We start from the raw sequence: 8508 nt of genomic DNA, 5'->3' as shown, positions 1-8508 counted from the left end.
TGTAGCTTTGTGTCTCTTCACAGTCCACGTTATGAATTATATGGAGGTTGTACTGTTTCTATGTGTTAATGTGTAGGTGTACAGTATGTGTGTTTTCCAAACCTTTCTATGCAGTGCATTCAGAAAGTATTCAGACCCCTTGACTTTTTCCACATTTTGTTACGTTACAGCCTTATTCTAAAATGGAAGAAAAAAAATATATTACTCATCTACACACAATACCCCATAAAGACACAGCGAAAATAGGTTTTTAGAATTTCTTGCAAATATTACAAGTCAAAAACATAAATACCTTATTTACACAAGTATTCAGACCCTTTGATATGCGCTTTTGAACACCTTAGTAAGCTCCACTCTTCGTGCTGGTGCCGTCGTAGCCTTGACCACAGCATTTGTTCACCTATATCCCTTTCTCACCTAACTTGCTTACCACTTTTTCCATGTGGTTTCTTCCTTCACACACTGCACAAAGTGATGACCTCTTCCTAAATATTTGGTCACATGATTCATTTTGTGTATGGTTTGCTAGAAACAAGGGGGGGCTCAACTAATCCTTTGGCACAACTTATCTCACTCTCCCCTATGGTATGAACATGGTTTTCCTTGTAATGCTGAGAGATTGAAAGAGACAGAGGAAAACGAACTCGTAAAAGCACAGCCCCCTTCATTATCGACGCATCGTGGCGATAACATCAAAGCGGATTCCCAGACTCTGGAGTCAGCCAGTCTGTCGCTTCAATCAGGCATTAAAACATTCCTAGCCTGGTTCCAAATTGGTTTGTGCTGTCTTGCCAACTCCTCTGGTCATTGGAGGGACCTACCAGGCTATTAAATTCTAATCTCATTGGTATTGATTTTTTTGTTTGTATGCTGTGTGAAGGTCAAGAGTAAAACGTTAGTGCATGTGTCATGGGATTTGAGACTCTAATCATAATAATGTGGATCGGAGTGGTTAATTTATGTTTCCCATACAACCCTACTGAAGCTAAAGGCTATAGATGGCCAGTGTGCAGAGGAGAGCAGCTCTGTGAGGACTGTCTGTCTAACCCAGGCACGCTAGGCCATTGACACGAGATCCTGCTGTGAGATAGCTGTTTACAGCAAAGAGAAGGATCGTCTACAACATACAGAACCAGGGCAAGGTATTCATAAAGTATCTCAGAGAGGAGTGCTGATCTAGGATTCAGGGGCTATATGCCTTATTGTCCATTATCTTACAGAGAACAGAAATGTGTCTTTGTGCTCACAACCCAATGGGCTAGAAGCAATGGGTCAGCCACAGTGCAGCACTTGAAGGTGGTTAAGTGCCATGCACAAGGGCACACAATGGCAAAAGATTTTCCCATCTGAGTTGGGATTTGAACTGGCAACCAGCCATTCTCCAGTTGCACTTCTCAGCTACCTGCCACCCCAGAATAGGTGTTGATCTACGATCAGGTCCTTCCTGTCCATTTATTATAATCTAAAAGGCAACTGAGTCTGTGACACTTTTTAAATACGACCCAGACCCCTTAATTAAATGTCTTGATTTCACTTGATATCTATTCCCATTCCCTTCCAATGGTAAATTCACTAGTTTTCATGCCAATGCAATATTTATATTTTTCCTTACCTGTTGAGCGCTTTGTTATACAGCATGTGTGTCCTCTCTTCATTAAGGTTTATGGTACAATTCACAGTACCAGGAGGCAAAGGTGAATGTTTTGGCCCATGAGTACTAAGGAAACATGAGCACAGAAAACATGTCATGCGCTGGAAAACCGGACTGGAGTCAAGATGCGTGCGTGAAAGGTATGATACGCAGGAGTGACTTGAGATGACCATTTTTATTCAGCAGTTAATATGTATTTGGAAAATAATGGCATTCAAAGTTATTGAAAACACAGACATGTAAAGACGATATCAGGACAGTCTTTCTCCATGAGAAATATTCTGTATATTACTATAGTATTCTTCTTTTCTCCACAGGGTGATTCCAGAGGGCCAATGGTGTGTGAAGTGGACAATTGGATGTTCCTCTTTGGAATCGTCAGTTGGGGGCGAGGGGTGCATTACGACCAGACCTGTACACAACAGTGGCCAAGTACAACAAGTGGATAGAAGAGAATAGTCCTATCCTCCCTTGCGTCAGGGTCCATGTACCCACAGAAATGACCGCATTAGACTCGTAATATGCTGTATATCATGTTGTATAATTGTACATATAGGAATATAAGTATTTTAACTCCTGACGTTTAAACATAATATTTAATTTTTATTCTATGTCTTTGCAAACAGGGCGACAATAAAGCATTTTTATATTACTCACAATCCAAGGTTTTTCCAAAATGGTCCAACTTCCAACCTTGAAAATATACTGTAGCAAATCTGTGAAGATCTCCTTCCAGTGACTCACCAGTGACAGCTCGTTGTATGGTTATCCCCCTATACAACATGCAACCCTCACCGCCCACACAACCACACCACCCAGGAGCCTCGACCTAGTCATGCCTCTGGAATCTCTCTTGATCAGGGCTCAACCTTAAACCACAAGGCTTCAGATCTTTTACCCAATGGTCATGTAAATGTAATTAAGGTTAGACTTGCCTTTCAAATTAGTAATCTGGATGAATGGAATACTTCATACCTCCAATTACGCTGGAAGGCCTGTTGGCGACTGATGATTAATGTGGGTTTGTAGGAGTCAGTCAGTTGATAGTCTCGTCCACCAGTCGGCTCTCTTTCTGTTGAACCCATACTTATGTGGTAGCAATTAGCCCGTGGACGAGGTTAGTCAGTTAATGGCAAAACATGTAGCCTATGTTTTTGAAATCTTTCAGTGTTATTAGTGGCTGATGAGAGTCTTGAGTTTTTCAACAACTCATTCATTCCAATCTGTCCATAAAAGGAGACTATAAAAGGAGACGTGTTGAATTGCAGCTGTTGAAAGATACATTCCTTCTCTATTGGCAAGAAATATTATCTGTGACTGAATCTTCATCTTACTTTGTCACCCTTGTTCACACCATTAATTACAAGCCCCATAAACACATTAACAATACAATAGTGGTTTTAGGTTATGAACCTAATGTCACGCCCTGACCTTAGAGATCCTTTTCATTCTCTATTTTGGTTAGGTCAGGGTGTGACTAGGGTGGGTAGTCTAGTTTCTTCATTTCTATGTTGGCCTGGTATGGATCCCAATCAGAGGCAGCTGTCTATCGTTGTCTCTTATTGGGGATCATATTTAGGCAGCCTTTTCCCACTGGGTTTTTGTGGGATCTTGTTTATGTATTGTTGCTTGTGAGCACTGCATAGCGTCACGTTCCTTTCGTCTGTATTGTTTTGGTGAGTTTCTTAAATTAAACAAGTGGAACGCTACGCACGCTGTGCCTTGGTCCATTCAATATAACGTTCGTGGCACCTAACATATAACTTTATTACAAATGTGGGATATATGTCCACATCACTCACTCACTGCATATATATGTACACTTCCCTCCTTATGTATTTGGACAGTGAATATAAAATGTTTCATTTGTTTCTATACTCCAGCATTTTGGATTTGAGTTCAAATGTTTCATGTGAGGAGACAGTACAGAATGTCAAATATCTGTTTTACATTATTACAAGTGTACTTAGTGAATTAAAGTACTCAAAAGTTTAGTATTTTGTCCCATATTCCTTGCACATAGCATGTTTTGTTGTTGCCTCTGTTACTTTCTCAATCATCACCATTCATGATTCATTAATGATTTCTTAATCATGGTATTATCAGGTCTCCACCGAACTAGGTAAATCCGCTTTTAGTTTTAAAGCACCTCATTGCTGGAACCAACTACAAAATGCATTTCAGTTGAATGTACTGGTGCAGCACGGGCAATTACAAATATTGATTGGAGACCTTCTTATTGAAGAATGTAATTGTTTTTCTTGAATATTTGTGTTGTGATGTATTTTAATTGTTTCGTATTTTATTTTGAAATAGTATATTATATATGCAGGTCTCCCTTGTGAAAAAGACCCTGGTCTCAATGGTGACTACCTGCTTAAATAAAATAAACATATTTTTTAGATGTGTTCATGAACATCTTATCTACTCCCTTGGAAAGAAAATGAATCCAGTCATCGTTAACCATTAAGTTCCGATTGGGAAACATAAACCAAAACAAACTTTAAATGCATCCAATGATTTGGTAGAGTCACAAGCATGATGTAGTCATTGTGTGCTAGGAGTATGGGATCAAATGTGTGTGTGTGTGTCGTGTACAGATGTAGGATCTTAATTTGATCACTCTTTTGTTGCTGCAAATTTTCTACACAGCAGAAAATGCTCAAGTTAGAAGCCTTTATTTTGCCTTGAAAAATGTATAATCCACGTAATAATTAACATTTCCTGTTGCTGCAGGATTATTTTCCTGCGGTATAAAACTGTCTCAAATTAACATCCTACATCTGTACTGTGTGTGTGTGTGCGAGTGTCTTGCATGTGTCAGTGTGTGTGAGTTAGGGGACTTGACACGCATCACATGGATTCGTGGAAGCCCCCTCACATGAAGCCACTAGGAGCGCCACTGCAGCTGGCCCTGACCCACAGTGTTATTTTTGTTTTGACGGCTAGCTACAGCAAGAATTAGACTTAGAGCTGGGGTCCCCACGGTTACGGTAACCTACGGTACCTCGTCCGGTTCTGTATTTCACCAGAGAACTTGAGATGGGATGAGTAACAAACATGAACCAAATCCAATTTTAAAGACATGCAGTGATACATACAGAGATATCATATCATGCCAACTCTGTACAGTGCCAAGTATACAAAGGTGATTTTAGTTTAGTTAAGGTAGGTTGGATAGTTGAGGTCAAATGACACATTGGTTTCACTTATGAAGTTCTTAAGATTTACATTTCATATAAAACAGCATTTGAAAGTCCTGTAGTCATTTTCCAGTATAACAATTTGGTACAGTTTATAATTGGGCATGATAATAAGTGAGTATCTAATTTCCTCTATTATTTGAACCTGTTGTATTTACTACCTTTCACCACTAGAGGGTGTCAGGTGTTAACTATCTATAGCATCGCAGGGCCTTTGTACAGAGTAGTGCTGTTGATGCATAACTGAACCGAGGGTTCAAAATAGTATTTTCTCTCAAAGCATCTAAAGAATACTTTCAGCAATATCAGAACAATTCCTACTACATAAAATGATAGCATGGCATCATAGGAGCACATTATGGATTTGTGTACTTCACAATAGTTATAAAAATAACAATGGAATGTGCCAACACTTAACACTTAACCTCTACGGGATCAGTGTTGGATCCTTATTAAGTGTGCCACCATTACACTTTGAGGAAGAACTAAATACAAACTACCAACAATTCTATTTCAGTTTTGTGTGGACAGACAGTATCATTAAATTATTCTATCAGACATAGAGCGTAAGAAGGCGACCAGGGGTTGTGTCTCAAATTGCACCCTATTCCTTACAATCCCACAGTGCCCTGGTCAAAAGTAGTGCACTACATAGGGAAAAGGGTGCCATTTGGAACGCATGCCAGACCACCCATCTTGACCGGCAGGCAGCCCCACGTGCATTCCAGACTGTACACAGGGGAGGGCCCTGGGAGCAACCCGAGACTTCAGAGAACTACAGCCTGCTGCCTTCCCTTTGATTTCTATATCTAGAACGGACTCTTCTGTTTGGTTATCCTCTGAAGGCATGGATTTTTAGAGAGAGTGAGGGGCCTTCTTGTGTACTGTCATTGAGGCCTATTCTATGGCATTATTCTATAGCATCTCCTTGGGCCTTTTGGGTTATCACGTTATTATGGATCCATCTAAGTAAGAGTGGTATTATGGAAAGATACTGCAAAAATTGTGAACTGCAGTTGCTTGCAAATCAAATAAATAGTATAAGACTAAACAGAACTATATCATCAGATTTTCAGGCATTCTAAAATTAGGGAAATAGGCCTTAGGCTACAGAGCCTGAATGTGCTTTTCAATATTTACAAACACCACTCTGCTTCCTTAAAAAAATACTAATTTGGGTCAGTGAAACTAGGAATAGGTGATTATGAGGTAAGAGCATCTGAAATGGACTGCATTGAGCTATATGGCAGTAACCCTGGAGTGAGTAGTGATTATGTGGTGTTAGTGTGGTGTGCTACTAGGGATGCAGTGCACTCTTTAACCCCATGTATTTACACTACATGGAACTAACTGCATGCTGAGTGTGTACTTCAAAGATGTGTCAGGCATCCAAGCCTAAATGAGAGATTAAAAAACCTTGAAGACGATTATATTAAACCTTGTATATTTCAGGATCTTATATTTAATCATCTTTGGTATATGCCAGGGTTAGGTTTTTGGAACTCAGTTTGGGTCTCAACTTACTGTTGATAGTTAGAATAGTAGGAAACACAAGGTGCATTTTCAAATGTTTGTTGTCCATTAGCAGTTTTTCTCTCATGTCAGTCACTCAATTAGCCCATGTAAATGTATATGTTAGTATAACGGCCAGCTATCTAAACTTGTAGAAATCATGGTAAAATTACCAACCTGAGGGCCCCCGTAATATGATATCTCACTCAGATATCATATTAAAATGGCAAACATTTGTCTCCACCCATGACAAAATGTGTAGAGTTACAGAAAATTTGCTGTAAAACTGCTCATCTTTCTCTCTCCCCTGGCAAAATGAGTAGAATTGTATGAAATTAGTTATAAAATTGCAACATTTTCTCTATGCTCCATGGAAAAATGTGTAGTATCGCAGGAAAATTAACTCTAAAATATTGTTTCTCTCCGCTGTCAAGAGGGGGGGCTGCTAAAATGTTTTGCTCATAAGGAGTGTGAGTCAGGGGGTTTGGAAAGTGTCTGATGGATAGCTGTGAATCTAAGCTTTCCATTGTTATATGATTAAAGGGTATAAGTGAGCAACAACTTGTTGTATACTAACATTATTTGTCACAGTGTAAAATCCCTATGGGAAAAATGTATGGGACGGAGGGATGAACGAAAGAGTGATAACACAGAGAAAGCTACCATTGCTGCACTGCTACCACACATTTTCCAACTTTAGTGACATAGTGTTCAAGAAAATCTCTATGAGACATTGTCACTCCAATTGAGCCCGAAGACCCAAAAATCGGAGTTACCCATCCTTGGTATAGGCACCAGTGGTGTAAAGTACTTAAGTTCAAATACTTTAATGCACTCCTTAATTACTTTTTAGGGGTATCTTTACTTTACTTTACTGTTTATATTTTTGACAACTTATACTTTTACTTCACTATATTCCTAAAGAAAATAATGTACTTTTTATTCCATACATTTTCCCTGACACCCAAAATAACTAGTTATATTCTGAATGCTTAGAAGGACAGGAAAATGTTCCAGTTCATGCACTTATCAAGAGAACATCCCTGGCCATCTCTACTGCCACTGATCTGATGGACTCACTAAACACAAATGCTTTGTTTGTAAATTATGCCTGAGTGTTGGAGTATGTCCCTGGCTATCCTTAAATAAAGTAATATATATATATATATAAAATGCTGCCTTTTGGTTTGCTTAATATCAGGAATTTGAGATGGTTTATACTTTTACTTTTGATACTTAAGTATATTTTAGCAATTACATTTACTTTTGATATTTAAGTATATTTAAAACCAAATACTTGTAGACTTTCACTCAATGAATATTTTACTGGGTGACTTTCACTTTTACTTGAGTCATTTTCTATTAAGGTATCTGTACTTTTACTCAATTATGAAAATTGGGTACTTTTTCCACCACTGATAGGCACCAAAACACTGCAAGATAGAAACAGAACCAGAGCATGAGAGCAGCAGCTGCAGGTTCATCAATCCCTTGAATGTTTACATGATGTCTCAAACAGAGCAACTTCCTTGATTCTTTATTTTTAAGACTCTTCCTTTTTAGGAAGTAGGCTGCTGCCTTGCAGCCTCCTCTTGGGAATCTATGTGAATTCCTTTGCTGGTTTGGCTGGCAGTTGATTTTCAACCCTCCAATATTGTTATTTAATGTTGTAAAGGGGAGATGGAATTTGAAAAATGTGTTATGCTACACTCAAGTTGCCAGAACGAGAATAAATCATTTTGACCTGAGTTCGAATCTTATACAAAAGTGCACATGGTTGACACTATACTTCAGTAGGGAAATTGTTTTCCTACATTTACATAATTTAGCAGATGCCCTTATCGAGAGCAATTAGGATTAAGTCCCTTGGCCAACCAACAGATTGGATCCCTGAGCCAACTAGGTGAACAAACTGGCAACCTTTCGGTTACTGGCCCAACGGTCATAACCGCTAGGCTACCTGCCACCTTTTTTCCTCTTGATGGTTCAAGTGTGTTGCCTGCTAAAGTCTGAAAGTGAAAACAATGTGATGAACTTGTTGGAGGGTGATCCCAATTTCACAAGATACAGAACTTGAAAGACTCATAGGATCAACTGTGATTATGTGGATGTAGGAAGAAAAGCTCTGAATAAACTATGGTC

Source organism: Oncorhynchus masou, chromosome 24, assembly GCF_036934945.1.
Source record: "Oncorhynchus masou masou isolate Uvic2021 chromosome 24, UVic_Omas_1.1, whole genome shotgun sequence".
Taxonomy (NCBI): Eukaryota; Metazoa; Chordata; class Actinopteri; order Salmoniformes; family Salmonidae; genus Oncorhynchus; species Oncorhynchus masou.
This window is presented reverse-complemented; position numbering follows the sequence as displayed.